The following is a 12059-nucleotide window of genomic DNA, read 5'->3' as shown; positions in this document are numbered from 1 at the left end:
CTTAACACGGAACTTTCTAGCTAGTTGGGAGATGAAAATAAATAGTTATGCAATAATGAAATAGACTTTTGTATTTATTAATAATTGTAAAAAACATGCCTTTCCTAATGAAACTAATTTTACACCAATAATGAATATATTTTTTTATAAAAGGGCAATAAAAGAAGCAAAAATCACATATTTTTTTACCTTAATAATAAGATCGCAGTATGTTTTACTGATACGAAACAAAGCTTAATGTTTATGCAAAACAAAGTTTTTCTCCAGCATTTTTATAATTCAAAGTTCGCGAACAATGAAATAGTGAAATGATGTTTATTTTACCAAAATCCCAGTTTGTTAAATTTTCTTAACGTTAAAATGAAAACGTTGTTTTGTTACTCTTCGCGCCGAGTTGGTCCGGTAAATATTTACTCCGACTGAGTCAGTTTATCGCAAAACCGTGCTCAATCTACAATCAGGGGAGTATTAATTCCAGCCAAGTAATAGTATAAAACATGTACCAAACTTGCACTGCGGGGACAACACTACGCTATTTAACCCTTCAAACAACATCTAAAACACCTTGTTAACATAGCAGTAAATAAATGAATATGGTCGATTTACAAAAGGGTTATTTGCTTAAAGATGTGACTTAAAATCAATTGATTTTAACCAAAATTCAGGACAAATATTTTCCACTAGATGGTTGATCTCAGTTTAAAATTCCAAAAAAAGGAAATTGAGTAAAGATAGAAGGAGAACAATTACAAAAACCCAATCTTTATCTAATAAATTTCAATCTTAATAACTCTCCAGGTATTGAAATCCAGTATTGTCTTATAAGCAGTTGGACATACTCACAACCTTGTTTAATATTATTGCTTTTAGACAAGACATGCCTAATCGATAATTTACAATATTATTTGGTCTAATCAAATCCATCATCGGTAGAAATAAGTAAGGAAATACTTTTAACTAAGTGATTCTGGTAATTCACACAATTATATCCCCCCTTAACCCTTATTCACATCTAATGGTTCTTAAGGCACTGCATTGGAGTACCAAATACAATATTATTTGTTCATCTTTGAAATAAAGGGAAGGCGATCAGTCTAAAACTTCAAGTGCTAGTCAGGGACAATGTAATATTGTACTGTAAAATCACCGTATAAACACATATTTTATGTGGACTTTCCCAGGAATCGAATCAGGGCATCGAGCATCATAAACGAACTCGTCGGCCACTATATTACGAGGCGAACTTACCTCCGCATAATTTATAAAGTCACTTAAAGTTGAAAACTGATCCAAATAATCTGTTTTTATTTCTCAGAGAGAATTTATTATATGCTTATCTGCCTGAGCACAGACTATTATGTAACTATTATACAAATACAGTTAATAATTTAGAATAGCTAGAATCTTTCTTAATAAATATGATTTTTTACGGTATTATTTCTTTGATGAGCGGACTTATCAATATAACTGCATTTTTGTTCATTTAAATGTGAGAAAATGTTTCTTGTGTATGCCTGCTTCAATGGTATTAACAATTTACCTTTACGTCTACTCAAAACATCAAAAAACAACGTGCTTATTAAACATTGGTTTTAATGAAATAAGTATGCGCATTTGTATCATATTTTCAGTGGAATAAATAGTACAAGGTAGTCTCAGTAAAATAAAAATAAATATGCATTTATATAATTAAATAAGTGGTTTAAAGAGTATAAGTTTATTTTAGTAGTGTAAGTATCGTACATTCACGAAAACTGGACCGCTGTGCACGTGCAACCCACGAGTCCACTGCGTGATATCGCATGATTGGCCCATTTCACACCACGAAAAAATCTACACAGCATGATAAAATATAATTTGGTGGATCGATATTTATTGTTTTAAAATTATTTATTTATTTAATGCCTAAAATTGCCATAACTAGCACATCATGAGATCGACTAATCTCCAGTCGATATTCTTTTACAGAATTTTTACCTGAGAGTACTCGCTAAATTGAAATAATGATTAAGAAAAAATTATCATGAAAATCTCTTTTGTTAAGTTTTACTATATTATTTGAATCAGGTTATGATCTCGTGGCTAGCGTTTCGGACTCACAGATCAGAGGTCCGATGTTCAAACTCAACTCTACCCCAACTTTATTTCCATTTTCTTCATATTTCCTTTCTCGTTAAAAATGGTCACCAAAATTGAAAATGTTAATTTCTTATACATTTTTTTCAAATAATATATTCACCGAGGAGTTTGTATTGTCATTTTTATCAAAAATTTACACTATGGAGTTTTATATTTAAAAAAAAACGAAAAATAAAAATATTATTTTAATAATAAAATACATACAAACGGATGTAATAATTTTCTGTCGGATATCACGTGGCTGGTTTGTTTATTTGGAAATTCTTGTAATATGGAACAGACTTTAGACTCGTTTTTATCTCATATTAATGGTTTAGGTTGTATGTTGTTGAATATTTTTGTTATTTTTACAAATTTATCGAATATTATAACACATATAAAAAAATGGTCTATGAGTTATAAACCATTTCGCAAATACAGTTCTGTAGCTCAATAATTGGGTTCATAATAACATTTTTTTGCTCTGCTGAAAAGTTACACTTTTGCAGTTATACTTTTATGTCCACCCATTAAATACTTTACAAATGGATTAGATTTAGGGAGGGTTCGATGTCCTGCAGGGCAGCCGCTGGCACAGCGCGGGTTTAAACTGTGCGAGCTCAGATTATACCCTGTCCGCGTAATCTCTAAGTGTAAAAGCACTACAATCAATGATTTGAATCATAAAAGTTATTAGATTATTCGAAATTATTTTATGTACTAGACACATATTGACTTTTGGTGGAGTAAATACAAAAACAAAATTTCAATACAAAATTTAAAAATATAGATTACACAAACATCACTCTGTCAGATTTAAAATTTACACTAAAAATGTATTATGTAACTCAGTAGACATTATAATAATAAATATGTACATCTCCCCTCCCCTCCTTATCCTCTCTTCAAGCATTTTTGTCCTTATCCCGTCCAATTTACAGTAACTTAATGTTCTTAAAATTAATATTTAAAAAATCTTTGATTATTGAGTACATGAAAATAACATTTTGATATGTATAAATTGTATGTATTTATTTGATATGTAATATATTTTCTTTACTAACTTTGTATACTATGTGGAAATCTGTTATTAGTTCTGAGTTTATACACTTTATCTGTTTGTTTACTAAAAATATGTATGTAGAACTGTTGATTTCCCTAATAAAATAAAAATAAATAAATAAACAAATGGATGCACCAACTTCAGGTTACAACTATTCGTTATCCGCCCGGACAGGGATAGGATTAAGTACCATAGGTACTCTTACCTACAATGTTCACTATTTCCGCATTGTATTTCATCCCTTATATTTCGTATGCACTGAGGGACTATGTAAAATGAAGGGTCAGGGTGTAGAATAATATAAATCCACCCCGCATGAAGGGTCAAGTGAATGGTTGCATATGAAATAAATTTACATTTAACAGAATTGAGAATTTACCAAAATTGAAAATGTTTTTTCTAAAACCATACCAGTTTTTTTAAAATAACTCTTAAAATACTATTTTCATCTTTCTAATATTGAATAAATAATCTTACACTCCTTTGAAAACTGTGCTGTACCGTCGCGTCGGTGACATATTTTTCAAAATGCAAATTTTACAGGACTGGTAAAAAACAATTCAGAAATTAATAACAATTTTAGGTTTTCTTTATGTTTTATATGTTTCAATACGTTTATACTTTATTATTTAAAACAAATTTAATATTATAAACCAAAATAGATAGTAAAAAAATGGAAAATAACCAGGCTCTCTTCATTATTATTATTTTATTTTTTTTATAAAAGAAATATTTGCGTTCTTATGATTTACCCAAATATTTCATTTTGAGGGCCATTTTTAACGAGTTGTAAATAACTCATTACTAGAAAATGGAATAAAGTTGTGGTAGAGTGGGATTCGAACCACAGACCTTTGGTCCGTGAGTCCGAGACGCTAGCCACAGGACCACAACCCGATTATTTTTCATTTTATGTTTTCGTACATTAACTTGCTAATCAATAAGATTGATCTTTCGTTTTCTCTGTTTATTGGCACTTTTTCAAGAACAACTTTTGAAAGCGCAGGGGTTGCGTTATCTGGAAATACAGACCCTTATTTTTTGTTAGCATTTTTTCAGAGCAAATAGTGGCTTGAAATTTGCTACTTTCAATAAATATATACATATATATATACATATGAAAATGAGCGCTATGTTATATAGACCTGTTTGAAATAATATAACCACTTTTTGTTGCAACATATTAAGGCGACTAAATACAGGGGTCCAAATATATGTATAAAAAAAATATAAAAACATATAATATAGATATTCATTCGAGTAACCTTCGTTGATTGATTTTTATACACCGCAATTTTTGTGAAAAATCACCTCAAGGGCGCTTTATAATTGTATATTTAAACTTACATTCTAACTAAGCTAATGTGACATATTATATTTATTGATTTAAAATTGAGTTAATGATAAACTAAAGAAATGAGATTCTCGTTGGGATCTGAACTGTCTGGGACTGTCGATGATTCGTAAGTTTGAAGGCGATTGGTTCAAGGCAGAGGGGCCAGCAACGGTAAAAACACGATCTCTGAATCTAGTGTTTAGAAGCGCGAGATTTCGACAACTATTCCTCTGCCCAAATCAAATGCTGACCTAAGAGTTGATTTTCTTTAACATGTATTTTCCCTAATACAAGGTCCAATAGTTATCTTGGAGAAATTTCATGAAGGGATTTGAAAACTATCCAGCAAAGCCTGTGCAAATCTCGAAGATGTGAGCTACGAATATTTTTTTTACTCCCGTAATAAACCTTGCTGCTGCATTGAAAACGAATTGAAGATTATCAATTTGGTATTTTGGGAGATTTGCATATATTTCCATGACAGTAATCTAGACGCGAAACGACATAATCACTTACAAGAGCTTCAGTTGCGTCTATAGGAATATTTCTCCGTACGGATTTGATTTGTCGGAGATGGACAAGATCTTGTATTATTTTACGACCCGTGGAATATGAGCTTTCAATATAGTTTTGAAAATCAATTGACAGAAAAAAAGTAATTATTGTTTTATTTTAAATTATTTTTATTTAAAAAAATAATTTTACATATTATGTATTGTTATTTCTTATTCTTAAATTTTCTTTTGATTCTCATTTGATTCTCATTTGATAATAATTATTATTTAAATACAAAATAAATACATACGTCGGAAAAAGGTATAAAAATGCCATGCGTCGTTTGCACTCTATTCTAACCGGATCATCATCAGGATCCATTTATTTGTATAGATATATAAAAAAATATCGTTATGCATTTTGGATTTGTATTGTGTCACAGTGATTGAGACAAGCCGCTTGTTAATCTGACATCGGTGTCATTTAACGTTTCATGTTTTTATGTAATTTCTTTAATACTGGGTACCGGGTACTGGGATGTTTTTAATCGTTCCCGATCATTTTTGTTTATAAATATTATCAGAATGTTTGTAAAATTGAACAAGATTTAAAAATTTACATTTTTAGATTTCAGAAAAAAAAAACATGTAAATTCTTATCAATATGTAAATTCTTATCACCCTGTACCCACAAAGGTCCGGACCATTGGGAGTGACAAGCGGGACAAAAGGCTGGTTAAATCAGAGTCCTTCGCAGGATACCAGGAGCACAGGAGGGTAAAGGGACGAGAAGCTGATGACATTAAAAGATAAACACAATTTACCAACTGACCCTCTGCGATCCTTGTAATGAATTGAGGGTGTTTGTATATGAAGCAAAATCAAACGGCATTCACTAGAAATCGAATGATTGCTTTTCGAATTATTTTCACTGGATAGCGATTATCAAATTAAATAATATGAGGTACTGAGGTTCTGATAATTATATTAAGGAATTTACTATAAACAAAGTTTTTAGTTGATTTCCCGAATAATTTAGTTAAAATCCTTAATCAGGAACACCTTTACTATGCAAATAATATAATATGGGTAAAATTATCAGTAAAAAAACTTTGTTTTAAATACATTTCTACTATTTATCAGATATTTTGATTAAAATCTTATCATTTTATTATTAATTTCTTTAAAAATTAAGTGTTACTTTTTGGACTGCTATTCCGCTGTTACTGAATAAAATTATTATCATTTCTGGTAATGAACGATTTTTTCCATGATAATTATTACGACTTAGCTCGTGCACAGCCTAAAAAGCCATAATAAGTTCATGACTATAATATATTCATGTTAAATGTAACTTAATTTGAATTTGAATAAATGATTTGATTATTTTTTAAATACATTAAAGCAGAGCCGAAGAAAATTTTATAGATGAAAATTTAGAATTTTAAGCATTCCCAGGGCTTATGACCTGTCATTGGCTGGTTTAAGGTATCACTTTACATACTGTGTAACATTCACCATTCTGCCTGTATTTTTAAAAGCTGCTACTACTACTACTACTACCATCACACCATTTCCCCGTAGGGGTAGGCAAAGAGAATGGACATACATTCCTAGCTTCTTCCACATTCATACATCTTGTCATACATGCCCTTCGGTTCTGTCTGCTTTTGACATGACCAGACTTAAGATTTTGGTTTATCTGATCTTTCCACGTCTTCCTTGGTCGTCCTCGTCTCACATTGCCGTTCATTTTCGCCATAAATACTTGTTTTACCATTTTTTTGTCGTCCAATCGTTCTACGTGACCAAACCATCTCAGAGACCCTTTCTTAATCTTATCAATTATACTTGTCTCAGATTTACACTCTCGCCTGATTTCATCATTCGTAACCCTGTCATACATTGATTTCCCACACATTCGTCTAAGAGATCGCATTTCAACCACGTTCACTCGGTTTTTATCCTGTTTCACTTCCAAACATAAGTGTTGGGACTAAAACTCCGTTGTGCACTGCCAGTTAAGCTTCGATTGACATATTTTTATTAGAAATTATTGTGTTTAGTGCTCCGTTCATTTTGCTGCCCGCATTCACTCTTCTTTCAACATCTTTTTCTACTCTTCTATCTCTTAAAAAACATGCTTCCCAGATACACATTTTTTTCTACTTGCTCGAGACATTTGTTGTTTACATTTATTATGCAGTCAGTAACCTCACTATCCCTTTAAAATACCATCACTTTTGACTTACTTTCGTTCATTGCCAATTCGCTCTCCAGGCATACATCATACATTCTAGAGACTATTTGCTGTATTCCTTTTAATTCTTCCATTTGTTGATTTTTGTGAAATAATAAAGCTGTAACTTTGTTTTTATGATCAATTCATAGCTTTTAAAACCACAAACATATAGGTACTTTAATAAAATTTTACATAATTAATGTTCAAATAAATTTTTTTTAAATCCCAATTTTCAACATTAAAATCAACCAATCACGCGCTTTTCAACTTCAAGCACTCCCTCTTGCCTTTTTAATTACAAATGATCCTTCAACAACTATAAAGTAATCATTAAATTCAAATATGAGTATTAATCATCAGTGGTCGTCGCATCCCTTAAAATATGTGTGTTTCAAAATACTCGTATGTTCGTGAACATAGTGTAGTTATGGTCAAGGTGACGGCGTATTTTAGTATTTACATATTCATTCCGTGAGATTTCTGATGAAGAGATAATTATTGATCTGGTGAAGTAAATAAATAATCAAAAATAACCACGAAACTAGCAAAGTACTAATATCAATGCGAAAGTGTGTTTAATCTGTCAGTTTGGTATTATTTTACATCGCAACGGAGCAACCGATTTACCAGATTTTTTGCGCAAAGGTACCAGGAGCGCTGAGAAATTAAAAAACTGAAGATTTTACAACGTTTTTTAATATTTGAAATAAATACACTAAGTTAGTCTTTGAATAAATAAACGAGTTAATTGTAAGACCTTGTCTAGATGGTCAGGAAGAGATGATGAAGATTTGACACGAGTATCAAATTGTGAAGGTATTCCCCACCTCCATCCACTAGGGATTTGTCACCAAGTCTTCTCTGGATGAGGGTTAACCAGCCAAACTAATCTGGTGTTGAGTTATCTTGCAAGAACACAACTACCGCACTTTTTAGTTTGTCAGAATTATTATTGACATGGATTAAAGTACCATTTGGTATTACATCTTTATTTGAAAAACAGTTTACATTAATTTTATTTGATTAACAGTATCAAAAGTACGTTTTATTTTGAAGTTTGGTGTATAGATACTAAGTAGATACATATATATACCAATCGTAGTGTAACTTAATTTGTTTTTTAGTCTAACGTTTCAGGTTCTATTTAACTAGCTAAAATATTTAATATCACAAAGTAAAAAATATTTTCAAATAAATTTTTCAACTAAACTATTAGGAATAAATCATATGGTTACTTTTTTTAATTGATTATCATATAATTTTAAACCTATATATAACAAATCATTGTAAACTCTACTGTGTGTTAAACCGATTGCTAAGTAATATAAAATTCAAATTTTACAGAATAAGGAAATAAAAATATTTGTTATAACAAACATGTATTCAATTGTAGAAAGAATGCGTAAAGAAATTCAACCGGGTTGCGGTTCGTGGTTAGTGTTACGGAATCACGAATCAGAGGTTCGGGATTCGCAACTCTATCACAACTTGGTTCGCATTTTCTAATAAATAATTATTTCAAACTCGTCAAATGGCCTCCAAAATTGAAACGTTTGCAAAAAAGCAAAAAATAAAATAATATTTAATGTTGCAAAATTTTATTCATAAAATGATTAAGGGGATAAATGAAATAAAAACAAAACCTTTTTTAACCCAAATGACGTATGAAACGAGAGATAAAAAAAATATTGCTATTGAAAAAGGTGTAAAATTGTACATTGCGCTACCTAAAAAAATGGATGTCTGTAAAATATTTCCGTTTAAAAAAAAATATTTCTGGTAAATTTTGATATTAAATGCAGTGTAATTAAAAATTAATGTTAGCTCTTAAAATTTTATAATCTTAATTAACTATAAATAAACAAGACAAGTTCAATCAAAGTATTGGATTTAGAGTATTAATTTTTTTATAATTATATTTATAGTCTTTATTAAATAAAAAATACCCATTATTAAAACATTCATACATTATAAAAAGAAAACAAAGTATTAAAACATATTATGTTTCAATGAACTATTAAAAAATAGTTTATCATCGGGTGCTCCGATACTTATTTTAATTCAAATGAAAGAGAACAGACATCATATTGTACACATATAAAATAATAAACATTTGTTATTTTGTTTTTGGTGTTTTGGTGTTTTGAAAAAAAAAAATATTAAGAAAATAGAAAAGAAAAAGAAAAATATTCGCATTTTTGAAAGATCTGCCGTACTATGGAAATCCGGGCATTTTCATTGATTAATACTTTTCATTGGCTAGTTTAACATATATTGTTACCATTTATGTAACAACCCAAATAATTGAATGGTTTTATTTCCTCGAGATACTATTAAAAAATAAATATATTGAAGAATTGAAGAAAAAATTGTGTTCGAACGTAAGCAATATAGTAAATTTGATACGGTGTGTCCGGCCACGTTAACCAGTCAGTGTTTTTATATGCATATTACAAACAAAAAACAATTTATCACGGTTTTTTTTATATATATTCTTGGATGCTGGCAACATTTTTTACCACCACCTTTTGTACACAAAAAAATGCTACACGAGAAAGTTCTCTATAACCTTGTAGCTCTGATAAAATAATATGTATTTCATGGAACTGAAAAAAATTATAAAATTATTTTTTCCCTGACTAGGTATATTTAACATATTATAAAAGAGATGAGGATCATTTAAGAGAAAGTAATATACGAATCAAGGAATCTACTGGGCTTGTTGGTTTTAGTAGCAACATTACACACCGTGTAACATTCACCATTCTGCTCATATTTGAACTTGTATATTCCTCAAATTCTTTCATCTGTTGATGTTTGTAAAGTCAAAGAGCTGAAACTTTTATTTACATTATTTACAGGTCATAAGCCCTGTGGATGCCTAGAATTATACATTACCTTCTGTAAAATGTTCTTCATCTCTCTTGTAATATGTTTATATTTACCGCTCCCTAGAGAGTTGAATCCAGTCCTTGCCTACAAAAAATATGACACACTAAAAATATTGTTGGGTATAAATAAATTGGGCATGATCTGTTTGCCGAAAAGATAACAAAACCTTCTAAAAGCTTAAATAATATTTTTAGAAATAACTTGATCTATATATCTGTACGAAATTAGCAAAAATTTACAAATCTGCTTTTTTTCCATACTCTTTTACTTTTATTTTCTTTTTATATATATTGATAATTTTTAGGTTTTTCTTATTATGTATTTTTGTATAATTTAATTTAGTAGGTACGTACTATTATTCGGCATATGATTTATTGCTCCTATTCCTTATATTTCATACTATAATTGAGTGAATTTCTAGAAAACATAACTCCATTATCATTTCAATTATACTTTTATATATATATATTCTTTTTCTGTTGATTTAAATCATGCTCTTATTTTGTGTTATTTTTTTTAAACTACTATATTTTACTATTATTTTGTTGATTTTAATGATACCACCATTTTGTATATTTGATTATGTGTGATTCTTAATACATATGTATAATTTATATTTTAAAAATTATTTCTAATTATCTTTTTTGCATTGTATTCTTTGGAATTTGATTATTAATTACATTTACCTTTTTTTCTAGATTGTGATTCTATGTCATTATAATTTGATCAAATTAATTTTACAATGTATTTTTATTGTTACTTATTGTGGCTTGACACGAGCATAGCCTAAAAAGCCTTTATATTTTCATAAATATTTAATTTTGTAATTTTGAATGAATAAATAAATAAATAACTAAGAAGACCTGTAAAAAAAACAGGAACAGGAGAGGGGATTATTTCGGCAACAGTTTAATGCTTATGTTATTTCATAACAATTTCATATTAAATGGTTTGTTGACTATCTAGCACTCTTGATGCATGATCCTGCAATACGGCATCGGACATTGCCACTAATTTGAGTCGGCTAAGTGTAAGTAATGCAAGCTATGGCAGTAAACACCAATTTGCAATATTATGTACAGGTCAGCGATTGCAAGACGACCCAACCCAGGACTCGAATTAATATCCCCCGAGACCGAGTCTCATTTGTACAAGGGTCGTCTGAGTTCGATTTGCTGGAATTAATTGTAATCGGAATGAAGTTTAAATGATGCCGGAGCCGAGCAGTTAAAACTAATGGTAAATATTTTTAGACCTGATTTAGATTGTCAAATAAAAATGGGAAATTCAATTTAAAGTAAAGGTTTAAGCTTAAACGACAAAAGAGTTTTGGTATTCTGAGGCGAAATTCAATAAAAAATAAACAACATTTTAAAATTTTAAACTTTCTTAAATATTTATTTTAATCTGGTGATTCCTAAACTAAGATTTAGTTGAGTTTTTGAACGTTTTCTTTTTAAATTATGTTATTCAAAGCTTGAAACTGATTATATATTTTAGTTTTTCTTTTTTTAACTCCATGTATTGAAACAAATAAGTTGTACAAATATATACCGTCAGAGAATTTTAATTATAAAAAATCAACACGATATATGCATTTATAAAAAATATCAAAAAAATCAACATCATTATCAAGCAACGAAAGTATTGCAAAAAAAAGAACTTACCCGCCTTCATAATTATAATATTGATGTTGGTAAAGGAGAAGTAATTTAACATTACCAAACGGGTGACAGCTCTTCGTAAAACTGAACTCATGGAGTCATTTATAGGAAATAACTTCTTAAAAATATCCAAATATGTACCGACAGTGATAAGTTATATCAAATGCATTCTCATATGAGAGATACATGTCTTATTATTCACAAGGACAAACATGTACAGTCAGGGAGCTTAAGAAAGGGTTAACTTACA

This window comes from Micrasema longulum, unplaced genomic scaffold (assembly GCF_059751315.1).
Source record: "Micrasema longulum isolate JH-2025_06_02 unplaced genomic scaffold, ASM5975131v1 h1tg001161l, whole genome shotgun sequence".
NCBI classification, from domain to species: domain Eukaryota; kingdom Metazoa; phylum Arthropoda; class Insecta; order Trichoptera; family Brachycentridae; genus Micrasema; species Micrasema longulum.
The sequence above is the reverse complement of the archived record's forward strand: the minus strand, read 5'-3'. Positions refer to the sequence as shown.